Below are 26348 nucleotides of genomic sequence, written 5' to 3' on the forward strand. Positions count from 1 at the left end.
TAATTAATACACATAGAACTGGAATTCCAGGAGTAGAGAGGCAAGGAGAAACAAAATATGTTTGAATAAATAACCATTTTTTTTCAAATTTAATGAAAATATAAAGCATAAGAAACATGGAAAAAAATACCAAGATACATTATCATCAAATTAATGAAAATCTGTGATAAACAGAAAACAACAAAAGCATTCAGGGTAAAAAGCCATATTATGTACACAGGACCAAAGATAATAATGACATCACACTTCTTATAAGAAATAATACAATCCCGGGGCGCCTGGGTGGCGCAGTCGGTTAAGCGTCCGACTTCAGCCAGGTCATGATCTCGCGGTCCGTGAGTTCGAGCCCCGCGTCGGGCTCTGGGCTGATGGCTCAGAGCCTGGAGCCTGTTTCCGATTCTGTGTCTCCCTCTCTCTCTGCCCTCCCCTGTTCATGCTCTGTCTCTCTCTGTCCCAAAAATAAATAAACGTTGAAAAAAAAAAAATTAAAAAAAAAAAAAAAAAAAAGAAATAATACAATCCAGAAAACATAGGCATATCTTTAAGGTAACTTTAATAAGAAAAAAAAATGTCAACCTCAAATTCTATACATGTCAAAAACACCTTTAAAAACCAAGGACATGGGAATGCAAGCCGGTGCAGCCACTCTGGAAAACAGCATGGAGGTTCCTCAAAAAACTAAAAATAGAACTACCCTACCACCCAGCAATTGCACCACTAGGCATTTATCCACAGGATACAGGTGTGCTGTTTTGAAGGGACACATGCACCCCCATGTTTATAGCAGCACTATCATCAATAGCCAACGTATGGAAAGAGCCCAAATGTCCATCGATGGATGAGTGGATAAAGAAAATGTGGTATATATATACAGTGGAGTATAACCAATCAAAAAGAATGAAATCTTGCCATTTGCAACTACGCGGATGGAACTAGAGGGTATTATGCTAAATGAAATTAGTCAGAGAAAGACAAAAATCATATGACTTCACTCATATGAGGACTTTAAGAGACAAAACAGATGAACATAAGGGAGGGGAAACAAAAATCATATAAAAACAGGGAGGGGGACAAAACAGAAGAGACTCATGAATATGGAGAACAAACGGAGGGTTACTGGAGTAGTTGTGGGAGGGGGGATGGGCTAAATGGGTAAGAGGCACTAAGGAATCTACTCCTGAAATCATTGTAGCACTATATGCTAACTAATTTGGATGTAAATTTAAAAAAATAAAAAAATAAAAAATAAATTTAAATAAATTAAAAAAAAAAACACGGACAAAAGTTAAGGGCTTCTGCAGACAGACAAAAGCTGAGAGAATACACTGAAGCAGACCATTACTATAAGAAGTGTTAAAGGAAGTCATTCCGGAAAAAACGTGATAACAGAAATTTGAATCTATACAAAGAAATTAAGAGTACCAAAAATGGGAATAGTTTGGTGCTTCCTTAAATAATTAAACAGAATTACCATACAATTCAGCAATTTCATTCGTAGGTACACAACTCAAAGAACTGAAAACAAATAAACAATTACATGTATACCTGTGATCATAAAAGCACTGAGAATAATAGCCAAAAAGTGGAAATAGCCCAAATGTCCATAAACATATGAGTGGATAAATAAACTGTGATATATCCATACAATGAAATACTATTCAGCCATAAAAAGGAGTGAAAGACTGATACATGCTGCATGGATGACCCTTCAAAACATTATGTTAAGTGAATAAAACCGGACAAAAGGTCACATTTTGTTTGTTTTTTTAAATTTTTTTTTTAACATTTATTTATTTTTGAGACAGAGAGAGACAGAGCATGAACAGGGGAGGGTCAGAGAGAGGGAGACACAGAATCCGAAACAGGCTCCAGGCTCTGAGCTGTCAGCACAGAGCCCGACGCGGGGCTCGAACTCACGGACCGCGAGATCATGACCTGAGCCGAAGTCGGCCACTTAACCGACTGAGCCACCCAGGCGCCCCAAAAGGTCACATTTTGAATGATTCTATTAATACAAAGCATCCAGAATAGATATGCCCATAGAGACTAAACTCAGATTGGTGGTTTCCAGATAGGCAAAATGGGGAGAAATTGCTTAACGAGAAAGGGGTTTTACACTGGAATGACAGAAATGTTTTGGAACTATATAAAGATGGGGGTTTCACCACATTGTTGAATGTACTATTACCACTGAACTGTTCACTTTAAAATAGTCAATTTTAGGGGCACCTGGGTGGCTCAGTCGGTTAAGCATTTGACTTCGGCTCAGGTCATGATCTTTTACCTCCACGGGTTCAAGCCCTGCATTGGGCTCTGTGCTGACAGCTCAGAATCTGGAGCCTGCTTTGGAATCTGTGTCTCCCTCTCTCTCTCTGTCTCTCCCCCACTGATGCTCTGCCTCCCTCTCAAAAATAGACATTAAAATTAATTAATTAATTAATTAATTTTTAAAAATGGTCAATTTTATCTTACATGAACTGCATCTCAATAAATTGCTTAAAAATTTTTTTGGGCATGAGAGGATCCTGATGAAGATGGTAGAATAGGAGGATCCTGAGCTCCCCTCTCACTGACACACCAAAGCTACTCTACAAACAAAGCAACTGTCTGAGAACAATCTGAAGATTAGTAGAACAGTTCTTCCATACCTGAAGATATAAAGAAAAAGCCATATCAATAAAAATTGGAGGGGAAGAGACATGGACTGGTCAGGACTCATACCCTCAGCATAGTGACCCACAGTAGGAAGGATGTCACAGGTATGGAGGTCCTCCCTGAGGAGCAAGGGGTTTAAACACCACATTGGACACTACCTGCCCTGGGGACCAGCACCAGGAAGACAAGCCCCCAGCGCAGAGCCCAAAGCTAGGCATGAACTCAACGGCCCTGAGATCAAGACCTGAGCTGAGATCAAGAATCAGATACTTAGGAGCACCTGGGTGGCTCAGTCAGTTGAGCATCTGACTCTTGATTTTGGCTTAGGTCATGATCCCAGTATTGTGGGATGGAGCCCTGTGTCAGGCTCTGTTCTGAGCAAGGAGCCTGCTTAGGATTCCCTCTCTCTGCTCCTCCCCCCAACCTTGCACTCATGCTCTCTCAAATAAAGAGAGAGAGAGAGAGAGAGAGAGAGAGAGAGTCAGACACTTAACTGACTGAGCCACCCAAGCACCCCAGGGCTGCAGTTTTAAAAGAACCTGGGCCATATATGAAGATTTATTGACTAATTTTAGGGCAGGTGATGGAAGGATGGAATCTATAGGAACTTTCTCTAGGAATGGAAATGCTGGTAAATGTCATTATTCTTGCCCTCCTTTGATCTAGCTAGCCCAACTCCGGTGGGCACCTGTTCTGACACTCTCCACCTACCTTGCAAGCACTGCTCAACCAACCTCAACATTCCCCTGTGGACATGCCCCACCCAACCCACCTGCCATAGCAGGTGCCCCCTCCAAAGCAGCTCCTGCCAGGGATGGGACTGGCTCCACCTACCAGTTACTCACAACACTTGTGGCTGGGCCCTGCATGCAGCTACACCTGGGGCTAGCCTCAACCACCAGCATACCCACAGCAGCCACAGCCAGGCCTTTAAGCCAGTTGTGCCAGGGACCAATCCTGCATACCATGCACCCATAGCAGTAATGGGCCAGCTACAACAGAAGGGCACATACAGCCTATACAAAAGACATCCCTGGAGCACCTGGTTCTGGTGACCAGAGAGGAATGTGTTTCTGGGCCCAAAGGATGCCCTCTACATAAGGCCACTGCATTAAGACCAAGAGGCACAGCAGGTCTACATAATACAGAGAAACAAACACTGAGAACCAGGTAAAATGAGGAGACAGAAGAATATGTTCTAAATGAAAGAACAAGACAAAACCTCAGCAAAACAACTAAATGAAATGGAAATAAGCACTCCACATGATAAAAAGTTCAAAGTAATGGTCATTAAGATGCTCACTGAACTTGGGAGAATAAACACAGTGATAATTTATAGAAAATATTAAAAAAACAATCAAAGATGAAGAATACAGTAACTGAAATGCAAACTAGAGGGAATCAACAGCAGATAAGAACATGCAGAATGTATCAACAATCTGTTAGAGGGTAGCAGAAATCATCCTAGCTGAACAAAAAGAAAAAAGAAAAAAGAAAAATGAGGATAGTTTTAAAAAACATTACCCAGAAAAAGAAAAATGAGGATAGTTGAAGGGACCTCTGGGTAACATTGAGTATACTAACATTCACATTATAGTGGTCTCAGAAAAACAGAGAAAGAAGCAGAAAACTTAAAGACTTCCCTCACCTGAGGAAGGAAACAAACATCCAAGTCCAGGAAGCAAAGAGCACCCCAAGCGAAATGAATCCAAAGAAGTCCACATCAAGACACATAATAATTTAAACAGAGAATTAAGCAGAATCTTAAAAGCAGTAAGAAAAAACCAACTAGTTAGTTACATAAAAGGGACCACTCATAAGACTATTAGCTGACTTTTCAAGCAATAACTTTGTAGGCCAGAAGAGAGTGACATGATATGTATATTCAAAGTGCTAAAAGGAAAAAAAACTACAACCAAGAATACTCCATCTAGCAAGATTATCATTCAGAATTGAAAAATAAAGAATTTCACAAAAAAAGTAGTTCATCACCATTAAACCAACCTTTCAAAGAAATGTTATAGGACCTTCTTTAAGGGGAAAAGAAAAGGCCATAACTGGAAGGAAATTATGAAAGAAAAAAATCTTATTGCTAAAAGCAAACATAGTAAAGGTAGTGGATCAATCACTTATAAACCTAATATGAAGGTTAAAACACTAAAGCAGTAAAATCAACTATATCTAAAATAGTTAAGGGATACACAAAATAAAAATATATAAAATGTGACATCAAATACATAAAACAGGGAGGCAAGCAAAAACGTAGTGCTTTTAGAATGTGTTTGAACTTAAGTGATCATTAACTTAAAATAAACTGCTATATACATAGGATATTATATATGAATCTTAAGGTAACCACAAACCAAACCCTAGAATAGACACACAGAAAGGAATCCAAACCTAACACTAAAGAAAAACATCAAATCACAAAGGAAGAAAGTAAGAGATGAAGAAAGGAATGAAGAACTACCAAAATATATTGAGGAATGCCTAAATATATAAAGCAATTATTAAAAGATCTTAAAGGAGAAATAAGGACCAATACAATAATAAAGGGGACTCCAATACCCCACTTTCAACAATGGAGAGATAATAAAAACAGAGGATCAATGAGGAAACACTGGACTTGAATTACACTTTAGTCCAAATGGACCTAACAGACATATACAGAACATTCCATCCAACAGTAGCAGAATATACATCCTTTTCAAGTGCACTTGGAATATTCTCCAGAATGGATCAAATATTAGGTCACAAAACAAGTCTTAACAAATTTAAGAAGACTGAAATCATATCAAGTATCTTTTCCAATCACAATGATATGAAACTAGAAATCAGTACAAGAGGGAAACCGTAAAATTCCCAAATATGTGGAAACTAAACAACACACTACTGAACAACCAATGCAGCAAAGAAAACGTCAAAAGACAAATTTAAAAATATCTTGAGACCAATGCAAAAAGAAACACAACATATCAAAACTTATGGGATACAGTAAAAACAGTTCTAAGAAGTTTAGAGCAATAAATGCCTACATAAAGAAAAATGAATATCTCAACCTAAGTTTACACCTCAAGAAACTAGAAAAAGAACAAACCAAGCCCAAGAGTAGAAGGAAGGAAATAACAAGATTTGAGCAGAAATAAATTAAATAGAGGATGAGGGGCGCCTGGGTGGCTCAGTCAGTTGAGCGTCCGACTTCAGCTCAGGTCACGATCTTGCGGTCCGTGAGTTCGAGCCCCGCGTCGGGCTCTGGGCTGATGGCCCAGAGCCTGGAGCCTGCTTCCGATTCTGAGTCTCCCTCTCTCTCTGCCCCTCCCCCGTTCATGCTCTGTCTCTCTCTGTCAAATAGAGGATGAAAAACAATAAAAATATCAACAAAACTGAGCTTTTTATGAATCTAAACAAAATGGACAAACTTTTACCTAGACTAAGACAAAAGGAGAAAAGATTCAAGTAAATAAAATCTGAAACTTAAGAGGAGACATTACACAAGAATAAAAGGCATGGTACAAGAAATACAGTCAATGATACTGTAACAGCATTGTATGGTGACAGATAGTAGCTATACTCACAGTAAGCACAGCATAATGTATAGAGATGTTGAGTCACTATGATGTATACCTGAATCCAATGTAACACTGTGTGTCAACTACAGTCAAAAACATTTTCTTCAGTGATTTTGATCAGCTTTATTGGAAAATATTATGGAAGTTTTGGCAATTGTACATTATTTGATAAAAATATTGTTAACATGGAGTGCCTCGGTGGCTCAGTTGGTTGGGTGTCCAACTCTTGACTTCAGCTAGGGTCCTAAGGTCGGGGGATCAAGCCCCATATCAGGGTCTGCACTGAGTGTGGAGACTGCTTGAGATTCTCTCTTTCTCCCTGCCTCTGCCCCTTTCCCCAACTCATGCTAGCTTTCTCGCCCTCTCTCTTTAAAATTAAAAAAAAATTAGGGGTGCCTGGATGGCTCAGTTGGTTAAGCATCCACCTTTGGCTCAGGTCATGATATCACAGTTCGTAAGTTCAAGCCCCACATGTGCTCTGTGCTGACAGCTCAGAGCCTGGAGCCTGTTTCAGATTCTGTCTATTTCTCTCTCTCAAAAATAAACATTAAAAAAATTTTCTTTCAATTTTTTAATGTTACTAACAGATAATGAACTGGGTAATAGGACAAAAGGATCATTGATCCAATAACATTTAATTACCATTTTTTTACTGTCAAAAAAAGAAAAAGAAAGGAAAGACATTACAACCAATACCACAGAAATACAAAAGATCCTAAAAGGCTATTATAAACAATTATACACCTACAAATTGAATAGCATAGAAGAAATGGATAAATTCCTAGAAATATACAAATTATCAGGACTGAACCTGAACAGAATTATAATGAGTAAGACACAGAATCCGTAACTATCAACCTCCAAACAAAGAAAAGTTCAAGACCATTCAGTTTCACTGTTGAATTCTACCAAACATTTGAAAAGAAAATAATGTGAAATCTTCTCAAACTCTTCCAAAAAATTTCAAGAGGATGGAATACTTTTAGGAGGCCAATATTATCCTGTTGAAAGCCAGACAAAAACACTACTAGACAAGAAAATCCCAGGCCAATATCCCTGATGAACAGAGACGCAAAAATCTTCAACAAAATACCAGCAAACAAAATTCAACAGAACATTAAATCATATCATATCATAAAGCAGATCATATGCCATTACCATGTGGGATTTATTCCTGGAATGCAAGGATGTTTCAACATATGCAAATCAATAAATGTGATACACCACTGCTGAGAGCTTACCTAAGCTACTCCATGGCACTGCTGCCTTGGCCTCCATTTTGTTGAACCAATGCGTCTGCAATATCCTTAAACTGACACTAGCCCCCTCAGGTGAGTGCATGTCCTTGACAGTAGTCCACAGAGTAACAGTAAATGTAAGTTCCTGATATGATCTCCCCAGTAGCCCTTGTGACCAACAGTATCCCCTGCCTCCCAGCACCAGTGTGCTTTATGTGCTCCTTGGATAATACCTCCATGGGCTTATGAAAATTCTGTTCCTTTGGTTTGAATTGGTTGATCTGGACCTAGCCTAGGCACCCCAAAGCATTCCACCCACAGACCCAGATCCTGCCTCTCTGTCTACAGTCAGTCCTTGACCTTGCCATATGGCCCCTTAAAGAGGGATGTACACTTCCACTGTGCTCCACTTAACAAATTTAACAAAGTTATAACAAGTACATAAACAGAACAAAGTAATCACATGATCGCCTCAACTACATTAAAAACATTTAACAGAATTCAGCTTCCTTTCATAATAAAAACTCTCAACAAATTAGATATAAAAGAAATGTACTTCAAAACAATAAAAACCATATATGACAAGCCCACAGCTAACATCATTACTTAGCAGGGAAAATCTGAAAGCTTTTCTTCTAAAATCGGAATAAGACAAGGATGTTGCCTCTTGCCACTCCTATTCAACACTGCACTGGAAGTCCTAGCCAGAGCAGTTAGGCAAGAAAAAGAAATAAAAGACATCCAAATTGGAAAGGAAGAAGTAAAATTGTTTCTGTTTGCAGATGACATGATCTCTTACATAGAAAATGTCAAGAACTCACTTTCTCACACCATTCACAAAAATAAACTCAAAATGGATAAAGGACCTGAATGTGAGAAAGGAAACCATCAAAACCTTAGAGGAGAAAGCAGGAAAAGACCTCTCTGACCTCAGCCGTAGCAATCTCTTACTCGACACATCCCCAAAGGCAAGGGAATTAAAAGCAAAAGTGAATTACTGGGACCTTATGAAGATAAAAAGCTTCTGCACAGCAAAGGAAACAACCAACAAAACTAAAAGGCAACCAACGGAATGGGAAAAGATATTTGCAAATGACATATCGGACAAAGGGCTAGTATCTAAAATCTATAAAGAGCTCACCAAACTCCACACCCGAAAAACAAATAACCCAGTGAAGAAATGGGCAGAAAACATGAATAGACACTTCTCTAAAGAAGACATCCGGATGGCCAACAGGCACATGAAAAGATGTTCAGCGTCGCTCCTTATCAGGGAAATACAAATCAAAACCACACTCAGGTATCACCTCACGCCAGTCAGAGTGGCCAAAATGAACAAATCAGGAGACTATAGATGCTGGCGAGGATGTGGAGAAACGGGAACCCTCTTGCACTGTTGGTGGGAATGCAAATTGGTGCAGCCGCTCTGGAAAGCAGTGTGGAGGTTCCTCAGAAAATTAAAAATAGACCTACCCTATGACCCAGCGATAGCACTGCTAGGAATTTATCCAAGGGACACAGGAGTACTGATGCATAGGGGCACTTGTACCCCAATGTTCATAGCAGCACTCTCAACAATAGCCAAATTATGGAAAGAGCCTAAATGTCCATCAACTGATGAATGGATAAAGAAATTGTGGTTTATATACACAATGGAGTACTACGTGGCAATGAGAAAAAATGAAATATGGCCTTTTGTAGCAACGTGGATGGAACTGGAGAGTGTGATGCTAAGTGAAATAAGCCATACAGAGAAAGCCAGATACCATATGGTTGCACTCTTATGTGGATCCTGAGAAACTTAAGAGAAACCCATGGGGGAGGGGAACAAAAAAAAAAAAAAAAAAGAGGTTAGAGTGGGAGAGAGCCAAAGCATAAGAGACTGTTGAGAACTGAGAACAAACTAAGGGTTGATGGGGGGTGGGAGGGAGGAGAGGGTGGGTGATGGGTACTGAGGAGGGCACCTTTTGGGATGAGCACTGGGTGTTGTATGGAAACCAATTTGACAATAAAGTTCATATATATAAAAAAAAAAAAAAAAAGAAAATGTCAAGAACTCCATAAAAAAACTTTTAGAATAAACAAATTCAGTAAAGCTACAGGATACAAAACCAACCTACAAAAATCAGCTGTGTTTCTAAATACAAACAACAAACTATATGAAAAGAAGTTTAAAAAACAAACTAATTTACAATAGCATCAAAAATAATAAAATAGTTAGGGGCACCTGGGTGGCTCATTTGGTTAAGCATCCGACTTTGGTTCCAGTCATGATCTATTTGTGAGTTCGAGCTCCATGCTGGACTCTGCTATCAGCCTAAAGCCTGCTTCAGATCCTTTGTCTCCCACTCTCTCTCTCAAAATTAAAAGAAACATTAAAAAAAAGAAAGAAATTGCTATTAAAATAATAATAATAATAATAATAATAATAATAATAATAATAATAAAGGAATAAATTTACCCAAGGAGATGAAAGATCTGTGCACCAAAAACTTCAAAACATTGATTAAATAAACTGAAGACACACATAAATGGAAAGATATCCTGTGTTCATGGATTGGAAGAATTAAGGTTGTTCAAATGTCCATACTACCCAAAACAAACTACAGGTCCAATCCCTATCAAAATTCCAATGGCATTTTTTCTTTTTTTTAGAGAGAGAGCACAAGCTGGGAAGAGGGGCAGAAGGAGAGAGAGAGAGAGAGAGAGACAGAGAGAGAGAGAGAGAGACAGAGGGAGAGAGAATCTTAAGCAGACTCTGTGCTCAGTGCAGAGTCTAATGCAGAGCTCGATCCCATGACCTTGGGATCATGACCTGAGTCGAAATCCAGAGTTTTGGATACTAAACCGATTAAGCCACCCAGGCACCCTTCCAATGGCATTTTTTTTTTTTTTTGAGAAAAATGGAAACACAAAAGTCCTTGAATAGCAACAGCAATCTCAAGCAAGAACAAAAATGGATGCATCACATTTCTTGATTTCATATTATGTCACAAAGCTATACTAGGCAAAATAATACGGTATGGTAAGCAAAATAATGCTTATTGCAATTGCTATAGTATGGTATAGTAAGCAAAATAATATGGAATAAAAACAGACATATAAGGGAGGCCTAGGTGGCTCAGTTGGTTAAGCAACCGACTTCAGCTCAGGTCATGATCTCGCAGTTTGTGCGTTCGAGCCCCGCGTCGAGCTCTGTGCTGACAGCTCAGAGCCTGGAGCCTACTTCAGATTCTATGTCTCCCCCTCTCTCTGCCCCTCCCCTGCTTATGCTCTGTGTCTCTCTGTCTCTCAATAACAAATAAATGTTACAAAAAAAAAAAAAAAACAGACATATAAGACAAAAAAACCAGAATTGAGAATCCAGAAATAAACTTAACCATACACAGTCAACTAATCTTTGACAAAGGAAACAATGGAGAAAAGATAATCTCTTCAATATAGGGTGATGGCAAAACGAAATATCCACATTAAAAAAAAAAAGAGGGGCGCCTGGGTGGCTCAGTTGGTTGGACGGCCGACTGCGGCTCAGGTCATGATCTCGTGGTCTGTGAGTTCGGGCTCCGCGTCGGGCTCTGTGCTGACAGCTTGGAGCCTGGAGCCTGTTTCAGATTCTGTGTCTCCCTCTCTCTGACCCTCCCCCGTTCATGCTCTGTCTCTCTCTGTCTCAAAAATAAATAAACGTTAAAAAAAAATTTGTTTTAAATAAAAAGAAATTGGATCCTTATACTATACACAAAAGTCAACTCAAAATGGATTAAAGACTTAAATGTATGACCTAAAATTCTAGGCTCCCAGAAGAAAACACAAGGGAAAATGTTTGAGATTAGTTTTGGCAATGAATTTTGCATATGACACTGGAAGCACAGGCAATAAAACAAAGATAAACAAGTGAGACTACATCAAACTAAAAAGCTTCTGCACAACAAAGGAAACCAACAAAATAAAAAAGCAACCTACATAATGGAATTAAATATTTGCAAAACCTGTATCTAATAAGGGGTTAACATCCAAAATATGTAAGAACTCATACAACACAACAGCAATAACATAACATAACATAACATAACATAACATAACATAACATAACATAACATAACATAACCTGATTTAAAAATGGGCAAAGGACCTGAACAGACATTTTTCCAAAGCAGGCATACAAATGGCTACCAGGTGCATGAAAAACTACTCAACCTCACTAATCATCATGGAAATGCAAATAAAACCACAGACATCACCTCATACCTGTTAGAATGGCTACTATAAAAAAGTCAAAGAAGGGCACCTGGGTGGCTCTGTCGGTTAAGCGTCCGACTTTGGCTCAGGTCATGATCTCACGGTTCGTGAGTTCAAGCCCCGCATTGGGCTCATTGGGCTCTGTGCTGACAGCTCAGAGCCTGGAGCCTGCTTCGGATTCTGTGTCTCCCTCTCTCTCTGCTCCTCCCCCGCTCATGCTCTGTCTTTCTCTCTCCTTCAAAAAAAAAAAAAAAAAAAAAAAAAAAGTCAAAGATAACAAGTATTGGCAAGGATGTGGAGAAAAGGGAATCCTTATATATACTATTGGAGGAAACGTACAGCCACTATGAATAACGACATGGAGAGTTACCATATGATCAGCAATCTCACTTCTGGGAATATATGCAAAGGAAAGAAAACAACGATCCCAAAGAGATACTGGCACTGTAGCACTATTCCCAACAGCCAAGATATGGAAACAACTTAAATATGTGTCAGTGGATAAAAAAAGAAAATGTGATTACACACACACGACTTTTGATTAAAGGTGACAAAAAAAGAGAGAGAAAAATAGAGACCTGACAGAAATCAACTGAACCAAGTGATCAAAATTAACAATACCAGCAATGAGATGTATTCATAAAACATGCCTCCTGAGATGATGTCCTGAGAAGCATGTGATGCTACTTCTGTGATATTCTATGATATTCTTGCTAAAATGTATAAACTGAATTTAAACATGAGCAAGTTAGACAAACCAAACTGAATGACACTATAGAGTAACCTGCTAGTACTCTTCAAAAAACATCAATATTAGGGGCGCTGGGTGGTTCAGTCAGCTGAGCATCTGACTTCAGCTCAGGTCATGATCTCATGGTTCATGAGTTCAAGCCCCACGTTGGGCTCTGTGATGACAGCTCAGAGTCTGGAGCCTGCCTCAGATTCTGTGTCACACTCATTCTCTGCCCCTACCCCACTCACACTCTGTGTGTATCTCTCTCAAAAATAAAATAAACATCAAAAATATTTTTTTAAAAAACATCAATGTTAAGAAGAAAAACTGAGGAACTGTCCCAGATTAAATGAGATTAAGGAAATATGAAAACTAAACGTAATGTGAGGTTCTGGATGGGATCCTGGACCAAAAAAGACATTAATGGGGGGTGGGGGGGTGGTAATCAGGAGACAATGAATAAAATCTGTAGGTTAAATAACATTACATAATCAGATTACATATTCTTTTCAAGTATACATGGAACACTTTACAAGATGGATCACATATCAGGCCACAAAACAATTCTCAATGAATTTAGGATTAAAATTTTGTAATTTATGTTCTCTGAGAACAATAAAATTATATTACAAATTAGTAACAAAAATAAATCTGGAAAATCAACAAATATTTGGAGGCTACAAACACTCTTCTAAATACCCCATGGATGAAAGAGGAAATTATAAGATAAATCAGAAAATATGTTGAGTTGAATAAAAATGAAAGTGCTGGACACCAAAATTTGTGAGATTCAGCTATCATAATGTTTACAGGGAAAATTGTAACTTTAAATGTTTACATAAAAAATTTTAAAGGGTTGGGGCGCCTGGGTGGCGCAGTCGGTTAAGCGTCCGACTTCAGCCAGGTCACGATCTCGCGCTCCGTGAGTTCGAGCCCCGCGTCGGGCTCTGGGCTGATGGCTCAGAGCCTGGAGCCTGTTTCCGATTCTGTGTCTCCCTCTCTCTCTGCCCCTCCCCCGTTCATGCTCTGTCTCTCTCTGTCCCCAAAATAAATAAACGTTGAAAAAAAAATGTTTAAAAAAATAAATAAATAAAAAATAAAAATTTTAAAGGGTTTAAAATCAATATTCTAAGTTTCCACCTTAAGAAGCTAAAATAAAAGAACCCAAATTAAGTAGAAAGAAAATAACAGAGTAGGAATCAATAAAATAGAAAATAAACAAACAACTGAAATAATCAGTGAAACCAAAACATGGTTCTTTAGAAATATCAGTAAAACTGGTAATCATTTAAACTAAGATCAAGAAAGAAATACAGTAGAATTGGATTACCAATATTAAGAATGATAAGGAAGCTACCACCACAGATCCTAAAGACATTAAAATTTTTTAATGTTATTAATAAGTTTATGCCAGTAAATTCTACATTGTAAATGAAACTGGAAAATATCTTAAATAAAACAAATTACAAAAAATTACACAAGAGGAAATAATACACTTTTCATAAGTAAACATCTTTCCACAAAGAAAGGCCCAGGTGCAGATAGCTTCACTGGTAAACTATAGCAAACATTTAAGGAAGAAATTACAAAGTATTGCATAAATGCTTTCAGAAGAAAAAAAGAGGAGGCAACACTACACAGCTTATCTTCATGAACAGAGAATTATCCTGATTACAAAACCTAACAGAGATAGTATCAAAGACAAAGAAAGAAAACTACAGAGCAATATGAACATAGATACAAAGCACTACCAACTGAACACATCAATAAATAAAAAGGAATACATAAGGAACAAGTTAGTTAGTCTGAGTAATGAAGGATAAATTGAAATTCAAAGTCAATCAATGAAATAACAGTAAGTTACTACTTCACACCTACTAGAATGGGTATAATCAGAAAGACAGATGTAATAACAAGAGTTGGCAAGGATGGAGTCATTGGAACTCTCATACACTACTGATCAGGATATAAGACAATTGGTCACTTTGGAAAATTGGCAGTTCCTCAAAAAGGTTCAACACAGAGTTACCATATGACCTTGCAAATGCACTCTTAGGTATATATCCAAGAGAAATGAAAACATGTCCACACAAAAACATATACACAAACATTCAGAGCAGCACTGTTTATAACAGCCAAAAAGTGCAAACAACTCAAAAGTCCATCACCATTCAAGGGATTATCCAGCAATAAAAAGGAATTAAGTGTTAATACGTGCCACAACACACATTACGAACTTTGAATATTGAAATATTATGAACCTTGAGGACATTATTGTCAGTCAAAGAAGTCAGTCACAAAGGACCACATATTGTAGGACTTCATTTATATGGTATGTATGATTCCATTTACATGAAATGTCCAGGATAGGCAAAATTTTAAAGACAGGAAGTATAGTAGTGGTTACCTACTGCTGGAAGAACAAGGGGACTGGATGGTGATGAATAAGAAGTGTGGGGTTTTGAGGTAATAAAAATATTCAAAAATTAATTGTGATGATAGTTTCACAACTCTGTGAATATACTAAAAGCCACTGAATTGCACACGTTAAATGTGTAAGTTACATATCAATAAGTTGTTTTATCAATAAGATTGATAAACTTTATCCAGATTGCTCAAGAAAAGGCAGAAGGAAAACAGATTACCAATATCAAAAGTGAGAGAGGTGGTATCAGTACATATCTTACAGCTATTTTTAACAATTATAGGGAGGGGTGCCTGGAGGGCTCAGTCAGTTAATCAACCAACTCTTGATTGTGGCTCAGGTCATGATCTCACAGTTCGTGAGATCCAGCCCCACACTGGACTCTGTCCTGACAGCACGGAGCCTGCTTGGGATTCTCTCTTTCTGCCCTTCTCTCTCCCTCTCTATCTCAGAATAAAGAAATAAAATTTTTAAAAATGATATGGGAATGTAATTAACAACTTTATGCTAATAAATCCTATAACTCAGATGAAATAGAAGTTCATTGAAAGAACTTGCAATTCCTTGAAAGACGCAAACTACCAAATTTTAATCAAGAAGAAACAGATAACCAAGAATAGCTCTATATTTAATATATAAATTAAATTCTTGGTATAAAATTCCCACAAAATAAACTCAAGTTCCAGATGGCTTCACTAGTGAATTCTACCAAATATTTAAGGAAGAAAGAAATAATAACAATCCTATTCAAACACTTCCAGAAAATTGAAGAGAAAGAAATGCTTCCAAACTCATTCTAAAAGGCCACAAATACACTGATAAGAAAACCAAAGACTTGTCAAACAAGGAAAACTAGACTAATATTTATCATGAATACTGATGTAAAAAAATTCTTTATAAAATTTTAGCAACTCACATCCAACAACATAAAAAAAGAACTAAATGTCAAGATCAAGTAGGGTTTATCCCAGGAATACAAGGTTGCTTTAACATTTGAAAATCAATCAGTCTAATTAATCATATTAACGAAGTGAAAGAGAAAAACTAATTAAAAAAACAACACAAATGTCCATCCTAAGTAGAATGCACAAATAACTTATGATAGAGTCAGACTAAGGAATATAACAATGGAAATTAGTAATAAAACTAGAGCTACAAACAACATGAATTACACAAATATGATGCTGCATATAACAGAATCAAGACAAAAGAATATAAATAGTATAATTCCATTTATATTAAGCTTAAAAATAGACAAAATTAAACTATATATTTTAGAGATGCAAACACAGAAGGTAAAACCACAAAGAAAGTAAGGATATCATCACATCAGGGTAGTGGGTTTGGGTTACTTCTGGAAAGAGGGAACCATCTGTCCCTGGTTTGTTACTTGGCTCCTTTGTGCAAAGGAGCACAAAGAAAGCTTTTGAGGTGTAGTCAATGTTATATTTCTTGACCTGTATGGCAGCTACATAAATACTATTTCACAATTATCAGTTAACTCGTACTCTAAGTGTTATGCACTTTCTTATGTATATTTCAAAGTTTCAAAGTTTCAAAGTTGTAAGGCAAAGAAACATTATTAAATAAAGCTTCCCCCTGCACAACTCCCTGTATCCAAATCTTAAACTCCTAAGTAAACTATGTTCTTTTTCATCTTATTTTCCAATCCTTGTCCACATGCATACACATTTTTAGTGTATGTGCTACTGAAGCGAGTGCTCACATGCATACACATTTTTAAATAATTGCCATCCTAGGGAGGATTCAGAGAAGATGGTGGAATAGGAAGCACCAGGAATCTGTCATCCTACCTAAACAATAATTGCACTGGCAGAATCTGTCCGATACAACTATTTTGAAACACTGGAACCTACTGAAGGCTTGCCGCTTTCCAGGGAAGGCATGGATGGCAAATTGTGGTTTGTTTCCATCATTTTCAGCTCCTACCACAATAACAGCAATCCATCCACCAACCTCAGCCCTGTGGGCAGGCAGGTGTGAAAGTGTTCCTGGAGCAGGCTGCATATAGCTTGCAGGAACCAGGTGGGCAAAAAAGACCTTGTATGTACTTCAAATCCCAGAGATCTGTGCTCTGAGCACTGATAGCACTATTATAATCACAGAGGTGCAGATAAAGAGGTGGGTGGCCATTGTTTCCACACCTCTCCCATTGTTGCAAGCCCCCCACCTCCAGCTGAAGTGATTTGCAGGGAACTAAACAGTCTGAACCTTCTAATTCTCCCTTCATTTTTCTGTTTTTTCCCCATTGAAGGGATAGAGAATAAAGACCAGGACATCCAAAAGCACCTAGCATATATAGAGAAAATTAGAAAGTGACCACACACTCTCTCTCTCTCAAAAATAAATAAACATTAAAACATAAATAAAGTGACCACACATACCTGAGGAAATGTGGAGGCTCAAAAAAGACCTGAAAAAAACCTTAAGTTTACACCTCAGGCTGATTCCTGATACAGAAACAGCCTAATAAAAACAAAAACAATAACTAAAACCAGAATTACCATATTATCCAGCATGTGATTTGTTTCCATCATTTTCAGCTCCTACCACAATAACAGCAATCCATCCACCAACCTCAGCCTTGTGGGCAGGCAGGTGTGAAAGTGTTCCTGGATACATACACAATTCCATTTCTGGATATATACAGAAAAGTATTGAAAGCAGTGACTCAAAGAGGTATCTGTACACTCACATTCAGAGCAGCATTATTCACAAGAACTAAAACATGGAAGCAACCCAAGTGTCCATCAGTGCATGAATAGATAAGCAAAATGTGGTACACACACACACACACACACACACACACACACACACACAATGCAATATTATTCAGCCTTAAAAAGGAAGGAAATTCTGCAATATGCTACATCATGGATGAGCCTCAGAGACATTAGACTAAGTGAAATAAGCCAGTCACAAAAAGACAAATACTACATGATTCCACTTATATGAGGTATGCAGAGTATTCACAATCACAGAGACAGAAAGTAGAATAGTAGTGGCTGCCAGAGGCTGAAGAAAGGAAAATGCAGAATTAATGCTTAATGGGTACACAGTTTCAGTTTTACAAGATGAAAAAAGATGAAGAGAGTTATGGAGATGGGTGGTGATGGTGGTTGTACAACATTATTAATGTATTTGACACCACTGAACTGTACACTTAAAAATGGTTGTGGTGGTAAATTTTACATAGTTTTCTACAATAAAAAATACGGGGGGAAATGCCATCACTCTGCATATGACAGTTAATAGTCTCCTTTTTCATATCTAATATTTAAAAAATAGGAAGTTATCCATTCTAAAATGGACTTTGGGTTTTTTGTGTGGGTTTTTTGTCTGCCAAATACCATTTCCCCTTTCTTCCAATAACAGCATGTCAATTTCATTATGTGGAATTATGTCACCTAGATTATGTGTAGTCTTGGTGAGCCTGTCACCAAGCCTGTCCCTTAGTTCCCTAAGTCAAGGATGGACTCAAAACCTAAACAGACCAATTAGAGGGGCACCTGGGTGGCTCAGTGGTTAAGCATCTGACTTGGGCTCAGGTCATGGTCTTATGGTTCATGAGTTCAAGCCCCACATCGGGCTCTGTGCTGATAGCTCGGTGCCTGGAGCCTGCTTCAGATTCTGTGTCTCCCTCTCTCTCTGCCCCTCCCTCGCTCACACTCTGTCTCTCTCTCAAAAATAAATAAACATTTAAATAAACAACCAAACAAACTGGAATCTTTCTCCTAGGACTCCCCAATCTTGAGGAGCATGGGTACAGGCAACGCCCATTTATTTCAGCTAGGGTAACCTGAAGAAACTGTGAATTAATTTAGGCTACCTACATCCCTGAAACTATCCTGTTTCTGCCTCTCCTGTGCAAGGTTCTATAGTGTTCCTTAGATTCTGTATTCCAATTTGCATCTTTCCAGTAAATTCTCTCTTTAAGATAGCCAGAGTCTCTTTCTCTGTGTTACAACGAGTAACCCTAATACATAATCCTATGCTTCCAACTGAGAGGGAATTGGTCCTAAAACCCTTTGGACAAATAGTTTCCTATTTCCTCAAAAGGAAAAATAACTGTCAGAATATCCTCCTTTTATTGAACTAAGACACAAGTAATTTCTAACCACTGGACTTAATTATATGCATGAATGTAAGATGAGCCTTCAAATATTGAAGTTAATTACTGTAAAACTGTTACATCTTCTCTGTTGTATCACATTGAACATCTTTTTATGTGCTTATCAGCCATCTTATCTTCTTCAGAGAAATGTCTCTATCAAATCATTTGCCCATTTTAAAAATTAGGTTTTTTTTAATTGAATTACAAGAATTCTTTATACATTGTATATACAAGTCCCTTATCACACATACAATTTGCAAATATCTTCTCTTGGTTTGTGAGCTGACTTTTCATTCATTTCTTAAACATGTTATTTGAAGCACAAAGGCTTTGATTTTTATAAAGTCCAACTTATCAGCCTTCTTTTATTGTGTTTTTAGTATAATATCTAAGAAATCATGGCCTAATCCAAGACCACAAAAATTTACTTCTATGTTTTCTCTAATAAGAGTTTTATTGTTTTAGCTCCTACATTTTAGGCCTGTAATCCACTTTGAGTTAATTCTTGTGTATACTCTAAGGTAAATTCAATCTTTTGCATGTAGATATCCAGTTGACTAAACACAACTTAATAAAAGGGCTATGGTTCCCCATTGAATTGTTTTAGCCACTTTGTCAAAAATCAATTGTTCCAAAGTGTTAAGGTTTATTTCTGGACTCTCAGCTCCATTCCACTGACATACATGTCAATCTTTATACCAGTACTACACTGTCTTAATGAAACTTTGTAGTTTTTTTAATGTTTATTTATGAGAGAGAGAGAGAGAGGAATAGAGCAAGGGAGACAGAGAATCCCAAGCATGCCCCATGCTGTCAGCACAGAGCCCAACACAGGCAAGAGAAACTAGTTTTTTTAAATAATTATTTTAATTTTAGAGTGTGTGTGCGAGTGGGGTAAAGGGGCAAGGGAGAGAGAATCTTTTTTTTTTTTTTTTTTACTATTTTTTAACTTTATTATATTTGGCAATAGTACAAAGGATAGGGTGGGAATAAGGCTATACTGCAGTAAGAACATTTTAATAGGTGGTAACTTAAATCATATGAATAAACAGAACCGCAAATGGTAAGAAGGTTAATAAACGGAACCAAAATGGTAGAAGGTTAATATAACTCTAGAAATGTTTGTTTCCCCGTTTCTTCTCTTAGCTTTCATTAAGACATTACAGAAACATTAGTTGTAACAATGCATTGTTAGGTTCTAATATATAGAGATGTAGTATGTGTAAAAAATAGCACAAAAAGGAAAAGGAGAGTGGGTGGAACTATATAGGACTAATCTCACTGGAATTAAGTTAGTATAAATGTTGCATCTGAGGCAGAACCTTTGCTCTATTATTAGTGGCTGAGTAGGAAAAAGAAACCTCTGTTCTCTTAGCTGCACTTGTCTGAAACAGAGCACTGGGCTGGAAAGGATGAAAGATGTTGGCAGTCTTCCCATGCCCCTCCTGGAGAGAAACTGTAGCCCCACACCAGGAGCTGGGTGGGAAGCAAGTTTCCACCTTCTTGGCCACACCCACTCACAATAAAACACCTAGAGTAGAGCTTTCATCACACAAATCTGAGAGGAGGATGGAAACAAGTCATGTGTCAAATGCCAATGACTCACTGTTCTTATAAAGACTTAGTAGGGGCGCCTGGGTGGTGCAGTCGGTTGAGCGTCCGACTTCAGTCAGGTCATGATCTCGCGGTCCGTGGGTTCAAGCCCCGTGTCGGGCTCTGGGCTGACAGCTCAGAGCCTGGAGCCTGTTTCCGATTCTGTGTCTCCCTCTCTCTCTCTGCCCCTCCCCCATTCATGCTCTGTCTCTCTCTGTCCCAAAAACAAATAAACGTTGAAAAAAAAAAAAAGACTTAGTAAATTTTCTTGAATATTTGTCTATTTGTTATATGTCCATAGGACAATTTCCAGGGACTTTACATGGTTGTTTTTTAATAACTTTCAGACTTAAATAGCTGTTTCACTGGGCAGAGGGTGTTTCAACTTCACCTTTCCAGAAGTCCTGCCTTTGCAATATACGTATTTTTAAATCTCTCTCTTTTTAAAATTCATTTATTTATTTTGAGAGAGAGACAGAGCAGAGCACAAGCAGGGGAGGGTCAGAGAGAGAGGGAGAGAATCACAAGCAGGCTCCGCACTGTCAGCACAGAGCCGGATGCAAGACTCAAACTCACGAACCGGGAGATTGTTATCTGAACCAAAATCAAGAGCTGGACACTTAAACAACTGAGCCATCCAGGCGCCCCTTAAATCTCTTTTAACTGTCAGTTTCCCCTTCCATCTTTTTGGATTTTTTTAATTATTTATTTACGGAAGTCATACTTCTTAAATCCCATAATCTTCCACATTCTGGATTTTTCTGATTCCATCTGTATGGTACAGTTTATCATATTTTTCTGTCTCTGTATTTCCTGTATATTGATGGTTAGATATATATCACCACCTCATTAGATCAAACTCAGGTTTTGTCTTTTTTGTTTTGTTCTGGCCAGTAATACTTCATAGTTTTTGGTCTGTTCTTCCTTCAAGGAACACATAGTATCAAATAGCTTTCCTGCATATAATATAAACAGCTCTCAATGTTCAATACTTATACCCTTGGGGATCATTACTTTGAAAGAATGGATACTTTCCCACTATTTGCATGCACCATTATTTATTTAATTATTCCTTAACTGGCAGATATTTGAGTTCCAACTTTCTGCTATTAAAAAAATTATATATGAACATCCTTGCAATTCTTTGCCCAGATGTGCACATATTTCTGTAGAACAGATTCCTGGAAGTAAAACCGCTACAAGATATGAAAACTTATTATTTTTTTTTTAAATGCTTATTTATTTTTGAGAGCGTGCAAGTACAGGAGGGGCAGAGACAGGGAAACAGAGGATTCGAAGTTGGCTCTTTGCTGATAGCAGTGAGCCGGAGGTGGGGCTTGAGCTCATGAACTTCAAGATCATGACCTGAGCCAAAGTCGGATGCTCAACTGACTGAGGCAGCCAGGTGCCCCCAAAATTTATCATTTTGAGAGATACTGCCAAATTGCCTACCAAAATTTTTTGCCAGTTGATATTACCAACAACTATGCCTGTTTTTTTCACATTGTCAACAACTCGCATTATCTTTTAAATTTTTGCCATCTTATTATTTTAATTTATACTTTAATTATTAGGGGAATTGAGCATATGTTCATTTATTGGCCTTTGTATTTCTTCTGGAAATTTCCCATTTACTTATTTTGTGGATCAAATTACTTGATCTCTTGCAAAGCCCACCAAGCTCAACCAATCAAACTCACATGATTACTGTAAGCCATGTTTTGCACTGAAAGGGTACAGACCAGGAGACAGTGTACCAACAGGGCAGCATCAGGCATTTCTCTCCATTAAAAGTTCCTGCACTTCAAGAACTAGTCACAGACTTCTCAAAAGTAACAGCTTAAGTATGCGGGGACATGATTACATTGTCATTATCAAAATGTGACAGCCACCTTGGCTTATGTCCCAAGCAGGAACAAATACAGTCCATTAATTTAGCTTCCATTATCTCTATCAGGAACATGCCTAATTCCGAGATTCACCATATCCAGAGAGGCATAAAAGTATAACTTCCAAACAAGTATTTACACTTTATTTACACTCTTCCTAGTTTAAGTATATTTCATCTATCAAAGGTCATTTTTTACTATAAGCAGTGTTGCCTGGTAACACAACTGATGTTCCATCTTACTGGGTTTTCCATAAGAATAGAGTAGAAAGTTAATCCAAAGTCAAATTTGACCCCAGAGACAGAGAAAGGAATTTTTCTTAACACTTTACCCACACCTCTCTAAGCCTCAGTTTCCTCATATATAAAACAAAAATGAAAATTTCTACCTTTACAGAATTACTATAAAAATTACATTAAATAATACATATAAAGTACTTTTTGTAGTCCACAGCACATAGTTTAAGCATTCAAAAAATAGTCATTATTTACAGGAGTTTGCAAAGCCCTACAGTAACATTTAAATAATACTAACAGAGAAGCTATTTTTAAAAATAACAGAGAAGGCAACAGACATCAGTGAGTCACAAAAATTTGGGATGTAGTCTCAGTGTTATAAAACAGATCAGTGGCAAGAATTTGGGTGACTGATGTAAGAGTTCACATTAAAACAGCCTGCAAAGGATCACAGTAAAGTGCCAGGTCCCCATCTTTCAGTGGCTAACCATAAAGTCATTATCTAGATTTGCACTGTCCAACAGAAGAGTTACTGTATGCATGTGGCTATTTAGATATAAAGTAATAAATATTAAATATAATTAAAAATATAGGTATACCTCATTTTATTGTGCTTTAGTTTACAGCTCTTTACAAATATTGCATCTTTTAAAAATTGAAGGTTTGTGGAAACCCTGTGTCAAGCAAGTCTATTGACGCCATTTTTCCAATATCATTTGTGTACTTCATGTGTCTCCATTACATTCTGGTAATCCTCTCAAGATTTCAAACTTGCTCATTATTACCATATTTGTTATGGTGATCTATGATTTTTGATGTTACTACTGCAATTGTCTTGGGGCCCTAAAAAACATACCCATATAAGATAGTGAACTTAATCGATAAACTCTGTATACTGACTGCTGTAGCAACTGGCAATTCCCTGGTCTCTCTCCCTTTCCTTAGTCCTCCCTATTCTCTGAAACACAACAATTTTGAAATTAGGCGTATCAATAACCCTACAATGGCCTCTAAGTGTTCAACTGAAAGAAAGAGTAGTATGTCTCTCACTTTAAACCAAAAGCTAGAAATGATTAAGCTTAGTGAGGAAGGCATGGCGAAAGCCAAGACAGGCCAAAAGCTAGGCCTTTCATACCAATTAGCCAAGTTGTGAATGAAAAGGAAAAAATCTTGAAGGAAATTAGAAGTGCTATACCAGTGAACACACAAATGATAAGAAAGTGAAACAATCTTATTGCTAATACAGAAAGAGTTTCAGTGATCTAGACAGAAGATTAAACCAACCACAACAATGCCATATGATAAAACCTAATCTGCAGCAAGGCCCTAACTCTCTTCAATTCTATGAAGGCTGAGAGAGGTGAAGAAGCTATAGCAGAAAACTTTAAAGCCAGCAAAAGAAGCCACCTCCAGAACATAAAAGTGCAAGGTGAAACAGAAAGTGCTGATTTTAAGCTGTAGCATGTTATCCATAAGATCCAGCTAGGATAATTAATAAAGATGGCTATACTAAATTACAAATTTTCAATATAGATGAAATAGCCTTATATTGGAAGAAGATGCCATCTAGGACTTTCACAGAGAGAAGAAGTCAATCCCTGGCTTTAAAGCTTCGAAGGACAGGTTAACTTTCTTGTTAAGGGCTAAAGCAGCTGGTGACTTTAAGTTGAAGCCAACGCTTATTTATCACTAAGAAAAAATCCTACGACCCTGAAGAATCATGCTAAATCTACTCTGCTTGTGCTCTAGAAATGGAAAAACAGAGCCTGGATGACAGCACATCTGTTTACAACATGGTTTACTGCATATTTTGGGCCCACTGCTGAGGCTGAGACCTCCTGCTCAGAAAAATAAGACTCCTTTCAAAATATTACTGCTCATTGACAATGTACTGGGTCACTCAAGAGTTCTGATAGGAATGTACGATGAAACTAACACTGTTTTCATGCCTGGTAACACAATATCCATTCTGCAGCCTATGAATCAAGGAGTAACTTAGACTTTTAAGTTTTATTATTTAAGAAATATATTTCATAAAGTTATAGCTGCCACAGTTGGTGACTTCTCTGTCAGATCTAGGCAAAGTACAATGAAACCCTTTGGAAAGGATCCGCCATTCTAGATAACATTAAAAACATCTGTGATGCATGGGAAGAGGTCAAAATATCAAGTTAACAGGAGTTTGGAAGAAGCTGATTCCAACCCTCATGTACAGCTTTGAGGTGTTTAAGACTGCAGTGGAGGAAGTACTGCAGATGTGTACTGCAAAAGAACCAGAAGCAGAGCCTGAAGATGTGACTGAATTTCTGGATTCTCATGATCAAACTTTAAAGGATGTGTGCTCCAGATTATAGTATAATGACTGGCACATCATAAACACTCAAAAATTTTTCATCTAATAACTGAGTTCCTTCCAAGGCCATAGATACATGCAAGTTTATTTTTTAGAAAAAATCTGTAGAGAGGCACCTGTATGGCTCAGGCAGCTAAACGTCCAACTTTGGCTCCTCAGGTCATGATCTCGTGGTTCAGGAGTTCGAGCCCCACATCAGGCTCTGTCTGACAGGCTCAGAGCCTGGGGTCTGCTTCGGATTCTGTGTGTGTCTCTCTCTCTCTGCCCCTCCCCTGCTTGCTCTCTCTCTCTCTCCCAAAAATAAATAAACAGTAAAAAAAAATTTTTTTTAATCTGTAGAGAAAAATCCCCAGAACTTTCCCACCATTACTAAGGTGAACATGTGAGAGAAGTGGTGGTCTACAGTAGGGAGTAGTATCCTCTAATTACATGGCTCTCCAACATTGGCAGTAAAATTTGAAACGCGATCTGATTCCTTTGTCTTCTCTCTCCTCTTGTTGCCACTTAAAGAGACTGACAATTCCATGCCAAGGAAACAAGTTTTAAGAAGCAATAGGTATCCATTATATACAATGGAACCATAAAAAAAAACGAAACCTTGTCATTTGTAATGACATGGATGGATCTAGAGACTACTATGCTAAGTGAAATAAGTCAGTCAGAGAAAGACAAATACCATATGAGATCAAAACAAAAAGGCAAAGAGGGGGAGAGGGAAAGGGAAAGGAAAGAGAAAGGGAAAGGGAGAGGGGTGGAAGGAGGGAGAGGGAGAGGGGGGGAGAGAGAGAGAGAGAAACTAAGAAATAGACTATTTTTTTTTCAATATATGAAATTTATTGTCAAAATGGTTTCCATACAACACCCAGTGCTCATCCCAAAAGGTGCCCTCCTCAATACCCATCACCCACCCTCCCCTCCCTCCCACCCCCCATCAACCCTCAGTTTGTTCTCAGTTTTTAAGAGTCTCTTATGCTTTGGCTCTCTCCCACTCTAACCTCTTTTTTTTTTCCTTCCCCTCCCCCATGGGTTTCTGTTAAGTTTCTCGGGATCCACATAAGAGTGAAAACATATGGTATCTGTCTTTCTCTGTATGGCTTATTTCACTTAGCATCACACTCTCCAGTTCCATCCACGTTGCTACAAAGGGCCATATTTCGTTCTTTCTCATTGCCTTGTAGTACTCCATTGTGTATATAAACCACAATTTCTTTATCCATTCATCCGTTGATGGACATTTAGGCTCTTTCCATAATTTGGCTATTGTTGAGAGTGCTGCTATAAACATT

At 37.9% G+C, this 26348-nt stretch overlaps 1 protein-coding gene across 16 annotated transcripts in view; it reads right to left on the bottom strand.

Annotated features, from left to right (window-relative positions):
* The window catches only part of TMEM116 (transmembrane protein 116), a 173498-nt gene that overhangs the window by 104072 nt on the left and 43078 nt on the right, over positions 1-26348 (bottom strand). The gene's annotated exons all lie outside the window — the stretch shown is intronic.

This window comes from Puma concolor, chromosome D3 (assembly GCF_028749965.1).
Source record: "Puma concolor isolate L17-30 chromosome D3, mPumCon1.1.hap2, whole genome shotgun sequence".
Taxonomy (NCBI): domain Eukaryota; kingdom Metazoa; phylum Chordata; class Mammalia; order Carnivora; family Felidae; genus Puma; species Puma concolor.